This window comes from Chlorocebus sabaeus, chromosome 20, assembly GCF_047675955.1.
Source record: "Chlorocebus sabaeus isolate Y175 chromosome 20, mChlSab1.0.hap1, whole genome shotgun sequence".
Taxonomy (NCBI): Eukaryota; Metazoa; Chordata; class Mammalia; order Primates; family Cercopithecidae; genus Chlorocebus; species Chlorocebus sabaeus.
The window spans coordinates 104,108,734-104,127,162 of NC_132923.1; the positions used below are offsets into that span (position 1 = coordinate 104,108,734).

Consider the following 18,429-nt stretch of genomic DNA (forward strand, 5'->3'; position numbering starts at 1 on the left):
GGGCAAGCTTAGGGGTTCACAGAGGCCTTCCCAGAGGAAGTGACCTCGAACTAACACTTGAAAACAGGTAGTCATGGCCGGGCGCGGTGGCTCAAGCCTGTAATCCCAGCACTTTGGGAGGCCGAGACGGGCGGATCACGAGGTCAGGAGATCGAGACCATCCTGGCTAACACAGTGAAACCCTGTCTCTACTAAAAACACAAAAAACTAGCCAGGCGAGGTGGCGGGCGCCTGTAGTCCCCGCTACTTGGGAGGCTGAGGCAGGAGAATGGCGTAAACCCGGGAGGCGGAGCTTGCAGTGAGCTGAGATCCGGCCACTGCACTCCAGCCCGGGCAACAGAGCAAGACTCCGTCTCAAAAAAAAAAAAAAAAAAAAGAAAACAGGTAGTCATTAGCTAGGCAAGGCAGTTGAGGACATTCTGGACATATCACCTCCGCCAGTAGCTGGAGTTGCAGCTTCATCTGTAGGATCAAAAGAGTGACACCCACAGGCCCCTTACTGCCTAGAGGAATGCTGGGACTCTGCCCTAACCTCAAGAACCTCTGTGAGATCCTTGTCTTGTGAACCTCATGCACTGTTTGACTTCCTAGGAAATGCTATGGATTTCTTAAAATAAGATTTCTGATTTATCCGCTGTTTCAGCCTGGGGTACTTTTTGTTTTCTGGAATAGTGTGGTGAGCCTTTGAGCAGAGTGGTCCTAGAATCTGCTCTAGCATTAACTTGTTACATGACTGTGGGCCAGTCACTTCTTCCCTCTGGGCCTTGATTTATCCATCTGTAAAGTTGGGAGCAGGTGGAACCCTTCCAGCTCTGATGCTGTCTGGTGGGACTGTGAGGAAGCAGTGACCTGTAGTGGTTAAACCCCAGGCTGTGGCCCTGAGTGGGAGTCTTGCCTGCACCATTTACTGGGACCTTGGGCAAATCACTTCTCCTCTCTGAGGCTCCATTTCCTCATCTGTACAATAGGACCTTCATTCCTATCCCCCTGATTTATATGAGGATTAAATGAGATTACAGACATAAAGCATTTGAGGCTGTGCCAGGCCCAGCAAATGGCAGCTGCTGTCATATTTTGTAATGGATGTGAAACAGAAAATGTTAACTCTTCTGATTGCTGCGAAACACACCACCCTCAGGGTTTACCATCAGTGCAATCCCTGCAAACTGTCAGAAGGTCCTCTGATGGGTGTCCAGGGAAACACCCAAAGCTGTGTAGCTTCACTTCAGCAGAAACTGAGGAAACTCCCCATGGGGAAAAGTTGGCCGAGTAGGTGGTGGCTGTGCTAATTTGTGGGTGTGAAGACAATTCCTAGACTCTGAGCTGCAAGGTTGAGCCTGGGATGGAGTCTGGGTGGCCTGAATTAGCTCAGGGCGGGAAAGGAAATGTCCTTTGCCCCTAGCTAGTAACCAGAGTCAGGATAGCCTAGGGCAGGATGAAAGGGAGAACTGAGTCTTCCCTCACCCATGACCTGCCCCGGTCCTCTGCCTGTGCCATACTCTCACTCTAATTCTGACCACCTGGTGCCTGTTCATCTTGTCACTTGTAAGTCTGACTGCTCTTTACATAAAAGATGGGAAACGAAGGCTCAGAGAAAGGCAGGGACTTGCCCAAGACCACACAGCAAATCAGAACCAAAATCTAGGTCTCCAGACCTCAGATCCAGCTATCTCTGTCAGCATCAGACAGCCTCCTTGATTCTGGCAAGACAGTGAATGGCTGGTTGTTGCCTGGCAACCACAGCCCCCCCAGATGTTTTCTATTTCCACATTTTCATGAGAATCAGGCCATTCCACGATAGCTGGGCTCAGACCTCACAGAGAAAATGTCTCTGGTCTTAGGGGCAGTAGGGACAGGACTCCTCATGTTGAAGCATTTACCTAGGCAAGGCCTATGTTCCCCTCCAGGTTCTAGAACTCTCCCAGGCTGCCCCGACCCATTTCTCTTTCTTGCTTAGGGACCAGATTCACATGATTTCCTCGCTTCCGGCTGAACTGAGCTGTGCTTTGTCATCACTGACAGCAAGTGCTGGAGGAGAAAATCCTGCTGGGGCCTTTAATCACATTGAGAGAGCAATCTAGGAGTCACCCTGGGCCTGAACCCTGGTTCTGCCAGTCATTGGCTACATGACCTTGATCAAGTTACTCTACCTCTCTGAGCTGGTTCCTTCATCTGTAAAATGGGGTTAATGTCTGCCTCTCAGGTCTGTGTAAAGAGTTAATGAAATAATGAATGGAGGCCCGGCGCAGTGGCTCACGCCTGTAATCCAAACACTTTGGGAGGCCGAGGTGGGTGGATCACGAGGTCAGGAGATCGAGACCATCCTGGCTAATACGGTGAAACCCCGTCTCTACTAAAACTACAAAAAAACAACCAGGTGTGGTGGTGGGCACCTGTAGTCCCAGCTGCACAGGAGGCTGAGGCAGGAGAAGAACGTGAACCTGGGAGGTGGAGCTTGCAGTGAGCCAAGATCGCGCCACTGCACTCCAGCCTGGGTGACAGAGCAAGACTCCATCTCAAAAAAATAAAATAAAATAAAATAAAATAAAATATAAGGTATCAGGCATAGAAATAGGTATTCAGGGCCATGCGTGGTGGCTCACACTTGCAATGTCAGCACTTTGGGAGGCTGAGGCAGGCGGATAACCTGAAGTCAGGAGTTCAAGACCAACCTGGCCAAGACGGTGAAACCCCATCTCTACTAAAAATACAAAAATTAGCCAGGCATGATGGCAGGTGCCTGTAATCCCAGCTACTTGGGAGGCGGAGGCAGGAGAATCGCTTGAACTTGGGAGGTGGAGGTTGCAGTGAACTGAGATCACGCCATTGCACTCCAACCTGGGTGACAGAGCCAGACTGCATCTCAAAAAGAAAAAAAGAAGAAGAAATAGGTATTCAGTATTAATATCTGTATCATTTAACTTTCTCAATTGCAAGCAATAAGATTCCACTGAAGGTTGTCTAGCAGAAAAAGGCCAGAGGATCAGGCTGCGGGGCTACACAGCAAGAATAGTATCCCCAGAATGTCACTTCAGTGAAGACCCTAGGGCCACCCCCAGTTGCCAACACACAGCACAGATGTGGCAGCACACATTAGGGATGTTCTGTAGCCTCACCATAGCACCCCTTGCCCTTCTCTCTGCCCTTTTAGGATCTGGTACAGGAGGAAGGAAGTGGTCTCCTCACGCTCATGGCTAGACTGCATAGAGAAAACACATACATAAGCACTATACCCCTGGTGCTGTTTATACTGCTTACAACCCTCCTTTAGAGAATGATACTACTGTTTTGCCAGTTGATAGATGATGCACAGAGAGGTTTTTCTTAACTTGCCTGAGATCACACAACTAGTAAACAGTAGAACCAGAACTGGAACCCATGCAGTTTAACTGTGTTGCTAATGTCCTGAACTAGAACTCTCAGGGTAACCAGTGCTACCCTGAGAAACAGTATTCTACATTATGGGAAGATTCTGTCGTAACTGTGACTAGACGGACGGATGGATGGATGGATGGATGGATGGTTTACTCATTAATTTAACTTTAAGTGCTTTCTATGTCCCAGGCTCTGTGGTCAACACCAAGTAAAACTAACATGTTCTCTGACTTTAAGGAACTTAGGGCTAGTGGAGGAAATGAACAAGAAATAAGCAAACACTCAAGTAAATTAAATACTTGGAAATTATGAGAAGAGCAAGGAAGGAAGCACAGAACAAGGTATAAGAAAGAATGACTGGGGCAACATTTTGGGTAGGGAGGACTCTCTCCCTGGCCACTGTTCAGCCATACTAGCCTCCTGGCTGCTCTTTGTTTTTTTGTTGTTTGTTTGTTTGTTGTTGTTGTTGTCTTCGAGGCAAAGTCTTGCTCTATCGCCAGGGTGGAGTGCAGTGACACGATCTCCGCTCTCTGCAGCCTCCACCTCCCGGGTTCAAGCGATTTTCCTGCCTCAGCCTCCTGAGTAGCTGGGACTACAGGGGTGCGCCACCACGCCCAGCTAATTTTTGTATTTTTAGTAGAGATGGGTTTCACCATGTTGGCCAGGATGGTCGTGAACTCCTGACCTTGTGATCCGCCTGCTTCAGCCTCCCAAAGTGCTGGGATTACAGGCATGAGCCACTGCACCCGGCACTGGCTACTCTTTGAAACCACCAAGCACACTTAGGGCGTTTGCTTTGGCTGTTCCTTCTGCTTAATAAGGGTTTCCCCAGTTACCTGCATGGCTAACCTCACCTCCTTAAAGTTTTGTATGCATAGCACCTTCTCAGCAAGACCTTCCTTGACACCACTATTTAACAACTCATCCTGCCTCTTGCCTGCACTGATGCTGCATCAGCACTCCCTGTCTCCTCCCTGCTCTACTGTATCTTTCCCTTACCACTTTCTTTTTTTTTTTTTTTTTTTTTTTTTTTTTGAGACAGAGTCTCGTTCTGTCCAGGCTGGAGTGCAGTGGCCGGATCTCAGCTCACTGCTGCAAGCTCCGCCTCCTGGTTTTACGCCATTCTCCTGCCTCAGCCTCCCTAGTAGCTGGGACTACAGGAGCCCCTGCCACCTCACCCGGCTAGTTTTTTTTTTGTATTTTTTAGTAGAGACAGGGTTTCACTGTGTTAGCCAGGATGGTCTCGATCTCCTGACCTCGTGATCCGCCCGTCTCGGCTTCCCAAAGTGCTGGGATTACAGGCTTGAGCTACCGCGCCTGGCCCCCCTTACCAGTTTCTAACACAATGTATTTATACTTATTTATAATTTATTATGTTTTTTATGTTTACAATTTGCTTTACCTTGTAGAATGTAAACATCACAAGAGAGCAGGGATCTTTGTTCTGTTCACTGAAATGTGGCACATAGTAAGTGCTCAAAAGTATTTATTGACTGAATGTAAATAATGTCCCTGTTGTCACAGCTGGAAAGTGGCATTTCTGTGATTTGTATCTAGTGTTATTTGGCTCCAAAGCTATAGAACCTTATTACTAGGGCTGTTACGGGGCTCAAATGGGTTCACATGTCAGCCACTTAGCACAGTGCCTGGTTGGAAGATTAATGTGCCATAAACATGAAATAATAGTAGTCGTCATTATTAATTATTGAGAGGCCCCTCCCTCTTGGGCTCATTTTTCTAAATTTCATAATAGTACAGCTGGCTCTTTGGGGTAAGACATCAAACCTGACTTGACAGACACACTGACATGACCCTCAGGAAGGAAAAATGCAGCTGTGCCAGCCCCAGTAGCCTGGAGCCCTGCCCCAGCAGGACCCAGTCCTCTATGTGGCCCAGCCTACTTCATAACTGAGCTGAAACTGTTCACCCAGAGGGACTGCAAACAACACAGACTTCCTGTGTTTTGAGAAAGGGGAAGTCCAACCAGTGATTTACCTTGAGTCATTTGTTTCGAGAAGGAAACCTCAGCAGTTGGCAGAAAGTAGCGGAAGGAGGAGGGCTGCCCAAGGCAAGAAAGGAGACCTGGATTCTAGAAGGAATGCCACTACTTCTCAGCTGACCACACTGAGCAGGTCCCCTCTCTGGCCTTAATTTTCTAATCTGGAAAATGAGACAATGATCTTTACCTCACTGACTTCTTTAGGCAGTGCTAATATCGATGAGTGCCTGTGTGTGAAGAGCTGGAAATACAAGAATGCATCAGCATCTTGCAACTGGAAGGGCAAAGTTCAGAGGTTAAAAATTTAAAAACTATGAAGTCACTCAGATCTGGATTCAAATCCTGCCTCCATCACTTTCTAGCTGTGTGTCCCTGGGCAAATAATGGAACCTCTCTGAGTCTCAGGATCTTTGGTTTCCTCAGCTGTGAAATAATTTTTCTCCTAAACTGATTTTGAGGATTAACTGAGATATGCATATCAATGGCTATGAAGGAACAAGGAATTGGGCTCAGAGAAATCCTTCAGGAATGGTGACTTGTTTTTAATCCTGGACGAGCTCTCACTTCTTCTCTGTGTGCTGCCAGTGCCCAGGACAAACACCTGCTGAGAGTATTTCTTTTTTTTTTTTTTTTTTTTTGAGACAGAGTCTCCCTCTGTCACCCAAGGTGGAGTACGGTGGTGCGATCTCGGCTCACTGCAACCTCCACCTCTTGGGTTCAAGCAATACTTCTGCCTCAGCCTCCCGACTAGCTGGAATTACAGGCACCTACCACCATGCCTGGCTAATTTTTCCCCCACACTGGGGTGTTCCTGAGTTTATTTGAGGCACACCCGGGAGAGCGCCCTGTACCTAGAAGAAGGTGTTGGGTCTCCTGGTGAAGCATGGCTTCTGCTGATGGCACAGCATCCAGTGGGGCAGCAGGAACTTGATCTTGGAGTTGTGGAATTGCTTGACAGCTGGCCACCAGCACTTACTGGCCGTGATCTCCTCCACCTTCATGATCTGGATGAAGTGGGCCCGGGCGCGGTACTGGGCACCCAAGTCTCGGCAGCACTGGTGACAGCGCCCGTGGTGGTTAGGTCCCGGTATTCCCGGTACATATTGTGGGTGCTGCTCCGGGAGTCATAGCGCAGCCAGATGCCGAAGTTCTTCACCCGCAGTGGGTACTTCTCAAACACCTGCCCACAGTTGACAGTCTCCCCTGAAGACTTCTTCATCTTCTTTAACTGAGATAGGAAGTACCAAAAGTGGAACTTGGCGACTACATGATTAGACGCAAAGATTTGCATGCGGTAGAGGGGTGGTGTTTGGCATTTGGGGGTAGGCAGGCAGCGACCCACCATCTTGTACTCTCGTTGTGTGCCCGAGGCCTTCATGGCTTGCTTTCTGCCTTCGCTACCACCCACAAAAGGAAAAGGCTAATTTTTGTATTTTTAGTAGAGACAGGGTTTCACCATCTTGCCCACTCCTGACCTAAAGTGATCTGCCCACCTTGGCCTTCAAAAGTGCTGGAATTATAGGCGTGAGCCACTGCACCCGGCCTTCTTCTGAGTATTTAATAGAAATACCTCCATCTGTGGGACCACAAATAATTATTAAAATAGAGAATAATTTTATGTATTTATTTTTACTTATTAAAAAACTTAATAAATTCATGGCAGAAAAAAACTTAAGCCAATAAGTAAAAATAAGAAAATAGAGATTACATATATCTTCATCACCTAAAGATAATCACTGTTCACAGTTGGGTTAACTCTCCTGGATTTCTTTTTAATGCATATGTAACAAGATGTTAAATGCAAGTTTCCTGTCATTTTGGCTTTGAGGCAGAGGCAAGGACCACTACATCCAGGTATGCTGAAGGATGGAGAAACCAGTTCTACCAGCATTAATCCCATCACCCCCAGAGTGTGTGTTTGTGTGTGTGTGTATGTGTGTGTGTGAGAGAGAGAGAGAGAGAAGACAGAAGAGAGAAGAGGGCTAGTTGAAAGAGATTTATTTTAGAGGCAATTATGTTTTTTTGTTTTGTTTTTGAGTCAGGGTCTTACTCTGTCACCCAGGCAGGAGTGTGGTGGTGCAATCACTGCTCACTGCAACCTTGAATTCCTGGGCTCAAGTGATCCTTCCACCTAGCCTCTAAAGTAGCTAGGACTACAGGCGCCTGTTACCACGCCCAGTTAGCTTTTTTTACTTTTTTGCAGAGATGGGGTCTTACTGTGTTGCCCAGGCTGGTCTCGAACTCCTGGCTTCAAGCAGTCATCCCCGCAAGGCCTCCCAAAGTGCTGGGATTACAGGCATGAGCCACCGCACCAGGCCTCTTTTGGACCAAATTGTTGATTGCTCTATGTTCCCCACTACATCACCCGCCTCCACCCCCAAACAGGAGGGGTGAGGGGAACTTGTGAAGGGAGCCATTTGGAAAGTGTGAGATGTGCCTCAGGGGTCTTGTAGACCAAGGAGAAAAGCAAGTCTAAAGCAATGGCCCACTCCTCTATCACCCGCACTACCCTGCCCGCAACAGAGAGAGTTTATCATGCTGAAATGTAAATATCCATTGAGTTATCTACCTCGCCAGCTAAACCGGAAACCAGAGTCTGGGGCTTGTATCTCTTGGCCCCTGCAAAAGGCCTCTCACTTAATTGATGCTTGATAAATGTTCTGAAGAATGAAGGGAAGACTGAAAAAACTGTGGAGTAGAAAATGGAAAGAACAAGGATTTAGAATCACACAGATCGGAGTTCAAATCCTGCCTCTGCCACTTTCTAGCTGTGCTCCCTTGGGGAAGTCATATCATCTCTCTAACCTTATATTTCTCACTTGTAAAATGAGGATAACTTGAGTATCTGCTTTGCAGAGTTTTGCATGAAATGAGATCAAGCACTGGTACATAGGTGTTCCATCAATGAAGAATGAATGAAGATATGGTAGTTTTGGGAACACTGCAAACTGGCTATGTCTTCTGAGAATTTCCTGTCTGAGCTGATACAGTTCTGGGATTTCTAGATCCTGATTTCCTTCCCTGCTCCTTCCGCAGTCCTCATCATCCTCGTCATCTTTATAGAAGCAGCAACAGCTGCCATTTGTATGGCAATTTATAGAAATTCCATGGCCTGGTCTCATTTAAATATCGCAATAACCCTGTGAGATGTATATTATAATCCCCATTTCACAGATAAGGGAACTGAGACCCAGAATGACTTGCCCAAGGGCACAAAGATCTGACACTCGAGGGTACCTCTATTAGCTTTCCTAAAGGGATTTATTTCACATGTATGCAGCACCCACTGGTATTCTGGGCATTTGCAATTAGCAGCTCCTGTCCCCTTATATGGTAGTGGAGAGGACAGACAACCAAATCAAAACATCGTCTATATCTCTTCATGGTAAGATGGCAAGTGCTGTCATTGAGTGGGCAGAAACACCAAACAAGATGACAATTTCTGCTGAGGGCAGTTGTCTGGAGAGCAGATCCAATCCACTATTTGCTATCTCTGGCCTTGGATAAGTCACTTCACCTCTCTGGGCCTTAATTTCATCTGCCAAATGGAGTTATAATAATAGTACTTCCCTCATAAGTCACTGTGGGGGGCCGGGTGAGGTGACTCACACCTGTAATCCCAGCACTTTGGGAGGCCGAGGCAGGCAGATCACCTGAGGTTAGGAGTTCAAGACCATCCTGGCAACATGGTGAAACCCCGTCTCTACAAAAATACAAAAATAAGCTGGACATGATGGCAGGTGCCTGTAATCCCAGCTGCTTGGGAGGCTGAGACGGAAGAATCACTTGAATGCAGGAGGCAGAGGCTGCAGTGAGCTGAGATTGAGCCACTGCACTCCAGCCTAGGCAACAGAGCGAGACTCTGTCTCAAAAAAAAAAAAAAAATCACTGTGAGGGTAACAGATAAAATGTATGTAGCATTTAACACAGTGTTTTGCACAAGCAAGTGTATACGACTTTATTTTTTTCTTTTCTGAGACAGAGTCTCACTCTATTGCCCAGGCTGGAGTGCAGTGGTATGATTTTGGCTCACTGCAACCTCTGCCTTCTGGAGGTTCAAGTGATTCTCCTGCCTCAGCCTCCCAAGCAGCTGGGATTACAGGCGCCCACCACCATGCCCAGCTAATTTTTGTATTTTTAGTAGACATGGGGTTTTGCCATGTTGGCCAGGCTGGTGTCAAACTCCTGACCTCAAGTGATCCACCCACCTCTGCCTCTGAAAGTGCTGGGATTGGCCGGGCGCGGTGGCTCAAGCCTGTAATCCCAGCACTTCGGGAGGCCAAGACAGGTGGATCACGAGGTCAGGAGATCGAGACCATCCTGGCTAACACAGTGAAACCCCGTCTCTACTAAAAAATACAAAAAAACTAGCCGGGCGAGGTGGCGGTTGCCTGTAGTCCCAGCTACTCGGGAGGCTGAGCCAGGAGAATGGCGTGAATCTGGGAGGCGGAGCTTGCAGTAAGCTGAGATCCGGCCACTGCACTCCAGCCTGGGCGACAGAGCGAGACTCCATCTCAAAAAAAAAAAAAACAAACAAACAAAAAAAGAGAAAGTGCTGGGATGCTGGGATTACAGGTGTGAGCCACTGCGCCCGGCCACTTCTCAACTTATGTCTCAATAAACCCATCATATGTTGAAAATATTGTAAGCAGAAAACGCATTTGATAAACCTAACCTACTGAACATCATAGCTTAGCTTAGCCTATCTTAAACATGCTCAGAACACTTGCACTAGCCTCCAGTTTGGCAAAATTATATAACACAAAGCCTATTTTTAAGTAATGTATTGAATATCTCGTGTAATATATTGAAAACTGCACTGAAAGTGAAAAACAGAATGGTGGTTTGGGTACTAAAAGTATGGTTTCTAGGCCAGGCATGGTGGTTCACGCCTATAATCCCAGCACTTTGGGAAGCCAAGGCGTGCGGATCTTGAAGTCAGGAGTTCGAGACCAGCCTGGCCTATGGTGAAACCCCATCTCTAATAAAAATACAAAAATTAGCCAGGCGTGGTGGCGCCCACCTGTAGTCCCAGCTACTTGGGAGGCTGAGGCAGGAGAATTGCTTGAACCCGGGAGGCGGAGGTTGCAGTGAGCTGAGATCGTGACACTGCACTCTAGCCTGGGCGACAAAGCAAGACTCTGTCTCAAAAAAAAAAGTATGGTTTCTACTGAACGCATATTGCTTTCACACCATTGTAAAGTCAAGAAATCATAAGGTGGGGACTGTTTGTACTCAGTTAATAGTAGTTGGTCTTTTATTAATGTAACCTGGATGTCAGCCAGGGGCCTTCTGACCCCTTGAAACCTTCAAAGGATGGACCCAAGCACCCATTACAAAACCCCTTTCCAGGATTACTGCAAATTCCTGGGAGACTTTGTTTCTCCTGCTCCAATTCCTACTTCAGCCTGTACTATCTTTGGTCAGCACTGTACCAAAACAGATGTAAAAGTTAGCCCCTTCAGCTGTTTCCACCAACACCCCAGTCAGGGCAGCCTCCATGCATATAGAAGATCTTTCTTGAATATTTCCAGGGATAGGAGGCAGAGACATTCACATCATAGCTATAAACCTCAGGATGAACAAAAACAAAAACAACTCTCGGTTTCCAAAACAGCCTTTTCTACTTTCCTCCATAGCGCCCAGCCTCAGCCACAAGCCATCTTTTGCCTCCTGCTAAAGGACATTTGCCTTTGGCTATTCATTCCACTCTCTCTTCCTAAGGACCTCTCAGATTTCTCTTCCAGGCATTATCCCACTGTGTGAAGCCTCAGGGTTGAGGGGTTGGTTTTCTCTCCTGTCTCCCCATCACCACTATCATCAAGTGAAAGCTTTACAGGGCTCCTCTTTGGCCTTCATGTAGTCCCCACAAGGATAGGAGGAAACATTTGCTGTCATTCTGGCCCTCTCTGGCTTCCTGCTGCCCACCCCTCCCCAGAGCCCTCGGGTCCTGCCCATGTCCCAAATCCAGTCCTCCAGATTCTGGTAGAATCTCTGAGCCCTCAGTAGCTTCTCAGTGTATGTATGACCTCTTGTTTAAAACATCCAGAGCCATTGGGGAACAGATCCAAATATAAGTTATCTTCTTTTTTTTTTTTTTTTTTGAGATGGAGTCTCACTCTGTCACCCAGGCTGGAGTGCAATGGCATGGTCTTGGCTCACTGCAATCTCTGCCTCCCGGGTTCAAGCGATTCTCCTGTCTCAGCCTCCCAAGTAGCTGGGACTACAGGTGCGTGCCACCACACCTGGTTAATTTTTGTATTTTTAGTAGAGATTGGGTTTCACTATGTTGGCCAGGCTGGTGTCAAACTCCTAACCTTGTGATCTGCCCGCCTCGGCCTCCCAAAGTGCTGGGATTACAGGCGTGAGCCACCGTGCCTGGCTTCTTCTTTGTTGCCCCCAGAACAGCTACCTCACAGACATTCAAGACCACACCTTTACCCTAGTTTTCCAAAGTATTTTCCTAATGAAAGCCATCCTCTTCTCTAAGGGTGGAGGTCATGCGCTGAGGGTTTATGACATGCATCTGGCTCACAGGGGTGTTTTTAAAAAGTCAAATCAACATTTAAAAATTGATGGATTACACATAAAAGTCCAGATTTGTGACTTGTCTTATAAATTCAGAAAATCTGGCATCACAAGACCCACATTTCTCCCAAGGAGCATATTGGCCTAAATGAAGAGTTGCCCTTTCGACAGGTTTTTCCTTTGTTTTTTCTTTCTAAATACTGTACTTCATGCCATAAGACAGGTTTTTCTTATGCCCCTGATGCACCAGCGTATTTCTGTCTCCTGCTTGACTCCTGCAGGCTTTCACCTTTGTGACCTTTGCTAAGCGCCATTTTTGTGCCAGTTTCTACCCTCTGTTGCTTTATTATAATTAAGTAGGGTCTAGGAATTCGCTAGGCTCACAAACGGGGAAAGGGGATCCTACAGCAAGAGCAGTCACAAGTATACAAGTGATGGCTATCTCTGGAAGGGCCAGGGGTCCAGAGGGATGGGGTCTCCCGTGCAAGGAGGCAGTGGGACTGGTGAGGGTGAAGGTGAGTCTTGGTTATGAAGGCTCTAAATGCTCTCTCATCGGGCACGGGGAGCCAGCGTGGGGTTTAAGGCAGGGCGACACACCATGAGCTGTACGTATTAGAAAGGTGGCTGGGAAGCTCGCGGCGCAGAATCTATTGAAACCCTCCCATCCCCCGCTGTGTCTGCTGGAAGCCCAGTGAGAGGCAGGGGCAGTGGTCCGAGGAAGGATGCCTCCGGATGAGTGGCAAAGGCGGTGGGAACGGCTGGGAGGACTGCAAGGGAAGGATTTCGGAGGCAGCCTTGTCAAAGAGTGGGTATGCTTGACCTTGACGGAAAACACTGCGGGAGCTGCGGCAGCAACTCGCTCGCCTCCGCTCCGCTCCCGTCCCCTGCGCCGCTGCGGACTGCGGCGGAATCCCGGCCCCTCGCCTGGCGCCCTCCCGCGCGGATGCGGCACGCGAGGGGCGGGGACGGGATGGCGAGGGTGGCGGGGATGCCGGTCTTCCCTGGAAGGCCAGGGAGGGAAGGGGAGGCTGGTCACATGGCACCGCCACCGGGCGCAGCCGGATTGGCGGGTTGCGCAGCCAAGCAAGCCAACGCTGATCGGATTTCCAGGCACTAAGCGGCCCCCTCCCCTCGTTCGAGCGCCGGAGGAAAGCGCTGGCCCTGCCCCGGGCAAGGGAAGACGCGAGCCCTGCTCGTTTCGCAGTGTGAAACGTACGGTATCGCCGCAGTCCTAGGGAGGTCTGATTATTGGGAGCTTGGGACGTCTGATTATTGTGTGGGAGCAATTGTCTGATTATCGTCTGACTTGTCTTGGGAGGTCTGATTATTATCTGGGAGGTCTGATTATTGTCTCCACGAACACCTCTCGTCCCCCTTACCCTCTCTGCTTTTCTCCTGCCTTCCCACACCTGCCCCTCTTTCTACCTTACCTACCTGGAGGCCAGCTTTATTTGCAGGTTTCCATTATTTGCTCTAATTTTTCAGCTTTGAGTAAATCGACCTGCTGGAGGTGGCAAAGATTAAAAGAGAAATCCCACAGATGCCTCAAGTCCCACACATCCAGCCCCACCTATCTCCCCAAAATGCTCTTCTCTGTTTCAAGCAAAAACCTGAGAACCATCTCCATCTCGCTGTCCCCAATCAAATCTATGAACAAAACCTATTAAATTTACCTCCAAAATATTTCTTACACCTCACACCAAGTATTTTTCCTTCTTACCATTTATCCTGATTTGTAACTATGTGTTTATTTGTATGGTTGTTTTTGTAAGGGTTTTTCCCACTGGATTGTAAGCTCCATGTCAGCAGGGACCTTGTCTGTTTTGCTCATTGCTGTATCACCAACAGTGTCAGGCACATAGTAGGTCCTCAATAAATGTTAATTGATTGATTGAATGAATGAATGAATCCATGTATAACAAGTCCTGGGGAGGGGCACAGATTTTAAGATAAAACACACAGTATCTATCCCTAAGAAGTCACCTATCCGATGGGTTTGGTGTCATGAAGCCTGTAGTCCCAGCTACTTGGAAGACTGAGGCAGGAGGACTGCTCAAGCGCAGGAGTTTGAAGTTGTATCATAGTATGATTTTGCCTGTGAATGGCCACTACACTCCAGCCTGGGCAACATAGCATGACCCTGTCTATAAACAAAACAAAAAAGAAGTCATCCATCCAACAAACATGTCCTGAGGTCTTTGCTACACAAGGCCCTGGACAGAGACCAGTGCATGCAATGAGTAAGATTCCATTTCTACCTTCCCTCTTTGTCTTAAGAGTTCACATGTCACTAACCCAGACAAGACCTTGTGGTATTGGAGGTGCCAAGGGTGGAGTCAGAGTCCAGGATTTAGAATCTGATGAGCTGACTGTGTGACCACAAGTCTTCTCTCTCTGAGGCTCCATCGTCTCATCTTGAAAACGGGATAGCAATACCAAGCTCACAGGGCTGTTGAGAGCAATGAATTAGATAAATGAAAGCACCAACTGCGGGTTTTACAGCGATGTCGGGTGTAGGTGGGTTATCATATCTTCCAGTTTACCTGGAACAGATCGATTGACACCTGTTAAACCAGCGCAAATTAATAGCATTCCCTTTCTTCCTTCCAAATATCCTGCTTTGGACAGTAAAGTATGTGGATACGCTAGTAATACACGTAACTCTGAGAGTTATCTACACTGTCCCCTGGGGACACAAAGGATGGAGGGAGGTGGGTCTGACTGTAGAAAGGTGGATGGTAACCATGGAAATGAGCCTGAAATATGCAAAGGATTACACCAAGTGAAGAAGGACAGGAAGGGCATAAGAAGCAGAGGGACCAGCATTTGCAAAGAAGCAAGGCTTAACAATCCTGGGCATACTTAGTTAGATATCACATAAAGAAGGCAAAATGGCTTGAGTCCAGGAGGCATGCAAGAAGATGAGGCTTTCTGCAGTGAGAATTGGAGAAAGTTTTTGAGTAGGGGTAGACATGAGCCAATGGCTTCACAAAAGAGACCAATTGAAGGGCTGGGGTCAAAATTGAAGCAGAAGAGATAATGAGGCTTGAACAGGGCAGTGCATGTAAGCCCAGGGAGAAAGGTGAGATTCCATAAGCATTTTGGAGATAAAACAGATAGGACTTCGATGTGAGCATCAGAGGACAGGTCAGAGGCAGGAAGACTTCCAGATGGATAAAGAGGCCACTCCCTGAGGCAGGCAGAGAGAGGACAGGCCAGGAGACCCAGAAAATAGGAGGTGACCCAGATCAGGCTGACTAGGCACAGAAGCTCATGATCCAGAGGGAAAAATGGAGATCACATCAGGTAGAGGTGACTCCTGAAGCCAGAGGAAGGAGCTAGGAGCCTCAATATTCATGTGACATCTAATTAAAATTAGCTTTCAAAGCAACCTTGAAGTCCGGCGCTGTGGCTCACGCCTGTAATCCCAGCAGTTTGGGAGGCTAGGACGGGTAGATCACCTGAGATCAGGAGTTTGAGATGAAGCTGGTCAACATGGTGAAACCACATCTCTACTAAAAATACAAAAATTAGCTGGGCCTGGCCGGGCGTGGTGGCTCAAGCCTGTAATCCCAGCACTTTGGGAGGCCGAGACGACGGATCACGAGGTCAGGAGATCGAGACCATCCTGGCTAACATGATGAAACCCCGTCTCTACTAAAAAAATACAAAAAACTAGCCGGGCGAGGTGGCAGGCGCCTGTAGTCCCAGCTACTCGGGAGGCTGAGGCAGGAGAATGGCGTGAACCCAGGAGGCGGAGCTTGCAGTGAGCTGAGATCCGGCCACTGCACTCCAGCCTGAGCGACAGAGCGAGACTCCGTCTCAAAAAAAAACCAAAAAACAAAACAAAAAATTAGCTGGGTGTGGTGACACACACCTGTAGTCCCAGCTACTTGGGAGGCTGAGGCAGGAGAATTCCTTGAACCTGGGAGACGAGGTTGCAGAGAGCTGAGATCGCGCCATTGCACTCCGTCAAAAGCGAAAAAGTGAAACTCCATCTCAAAAAAAAAAAAAAAAAGGCTGGGCCTGGTGGCTCACACCTGTAATCCCAGCACTTTGGGAGGCAGAGGTGGGCAGATAACTTGAGGTCAGGAGTTCAAAACCAGCCTGGCCAACATGGCGAAACCTCGTCTATACTAAAATACCAAAAAAAAAAATCAGCCAGGCATGGTGATGAGCGCCTGTAGTCCCAGCTATTCTGGAGGCTGAGGCACGAGAATCGCCTGAACCCCAGAGGCAGAGGTTGCAGTCAGCTGAGATCACGCCATTGCACTCCAGCCTGGGTGACAGAGTAAGACTCTGTTTCAAAAAAAAAAAAAAAAAGGTCAAGTGCGGTGGCTCATGCCTATAATCCCAGCACTTTGGGAGGCCGAGGTGGGTGGATCACAAGGTCAGGAGATCAAGACCATACTGGCTAACACGGTGAAACTCCATCTCTACTAAAAAAAACACAAAAAATTTGCCGGGCATGGTGGCGGGCGCCTGTAGTCCCAGCTACTTGGGACGCTGAGGCAGGAGAATGGCATGAGCCCAGGAGGCAGAGCTTGCAGTGAGCCGAGATCACACCACTGCACTCCAGCCTGGGCAACACAGCGAGACCCTGTTTCAAAAAAAAAACACCTTGAAAAAAACAAGAGAAAGCTCAAAAGTAGAAAAGTAGAGCCTAGGCCTGGCGCGGTGGCTCAAGCCTGTAATCCCAGCACTTTGGGAGGCCGAGACGGACGGATCACGAGGTCAGGAGATCGAGACCATCCTGGCTAACACGGTGAAACCCCATCTCTACTAAAAAATACAAAAAACTAGCCGGGCGAGGTGGCGGACGCCTGTAGTCCCAGCTACTCGGGAGGCTGAGGCAGGAATGGCGTGAACCCGGGAGGCGGAGTTTGCAGTGAGCTGAGATCCGGCCACTGCACTCCAGCCTGGGCGACAGAGCAAGACTCCGTCTCAAAAAAAAAAAAAAAGAAAAAAAAAAAGAAAAGTAGAGCCTCAAGTAAGAAAAAAAGCAGGTTTTGTAGTCCAATTTCATTGTATGTATGGCTCTCCTTGATTTAAACTGTCCCATAATACCTCCTAAAGGCTGAGCTCCTCAGCCTGGCACTCAAGGCTTCCTGTAGCTGGGTCTCACCCTATCTCTGATGAACATTTCATATTTCATCTACTCATGTTTGGCCCCTCCCTCCTTCCTTGTGAAAGAGTAGCTCCTTCCTTTTGGAGAATTGCTCCTCCCTTTGGTCCAGCTGTATGGTTCAGGTACGGCCTATCAATCATAGTATTCCATCCCCCATGACCACAGATGTGAGTGAGTATGCAGCCAAACCTCATCAATCAGACTTGTTCTGAAGAATTTTGAGAATCTGGAACACAGTGAAGATAATTACTCCTCTCTGGTGAGGAAGCTAAGACGCGTTAGCTAGGGATTCTACAGTTCCAGCAAGAGAGAAAAGTAGACTGAAAAAATAAAGTGGGGAGAAGAGGGAGTTAATGCTTAATGGCTACGGAATTCCAAGCTGGGAAAATGACAAAGTTCTGGAGATGGATGGTGGTGATGGCTGCACAATAATATGAATTGATTTAATGTTACCAAACTGTACACTTACATTTGGTTAAAATGGTAGATGTATATAAAATATACATTGGTTAAAATGTATATTTTACCACACACAAAAAAAGAAGCAGCTAGTATGCAGAGAAGCAAAGATGAATGATGGAGTGCAGGATCTGGGGGCTTTCCTGGGTGCAGTTGCTATGGTACATAGGGTTCAAAAGGTTATAGAAGCCAAAAATCACTCCTTTGGCCTAGCCTCATTCAAGTTAGGCTTCTGGTTCTTGCATCCAATGGAGCCATAATACAGAAACTTTCCATTTTCTTTTTTGGTTTTTTCTTTTTCTTTTTTCTTTTCTTTTCTTTTCTTTTTTTTTTTTTTTTTTTTTTTTTTTTTTTTTTTTTTTTTGAGACGCAGTCTCACGCTGTCGCCTAGGCTTAGAGTGCAGTGGCACGATCTTGGCTCACTGCACCCTCTGCCTCCCAGGTTCAAGTGATTCTCGTGCCTTGGCCTCCCAAGTAGCTGGGACTACAGGTGAGTGCTACCACGCCTGGCTAATTTTTGTATTTTTAGTAGAGACAGGGTTTCTGCATGTTGGCCCCGCTGGTCTCGAACCTCCCGACCTCAAGTGACCTGCCCACCTCAGCCTCCCAAAGTGCTGGGATTATGGCGTGAGCCACTGTGCCCGGCCAGAACTTTTCCATTTTCATTTCTCGCTCATGTCCTTTCAAACATTCTCTTCTCCTGTCAACCCTGCTGCTCATACTTCCTCAGACTTAGCCTGTGTTTATACACACTCTGCCTTTCCTCCCTGCTCTCCATGCTTGGAATGTCCTTTCCCCTTCTTATGACTTTGTCAACTCATGTTCATCATTTGAGATCCAGCTCAAAGGGCTCCTCCTCAGGAAAGCCATCCCTGACCACCCTAAGCAGAGCTTGCCATGCCCTCTGTTGGTCTGTCATAGCTTTTTTGTATTTGTCCTC

General features: G+C 47.8%; 1 pseudogene; it reads right to left on the reverse strand.

Annotated features, from left to right (window-relative positions):
- Positions 1-6,032: 6,032 nt before the first annotated feature.
- On the reverse strand, positions 6,033-7,547 carry LOC103225170 (large ribosomal subunit protein eL20 pseudogene; annotated as a pseudogene).
- Between the last annotated feature and the right edge of the window lie 10,882 nt (positions 7,548-18,429).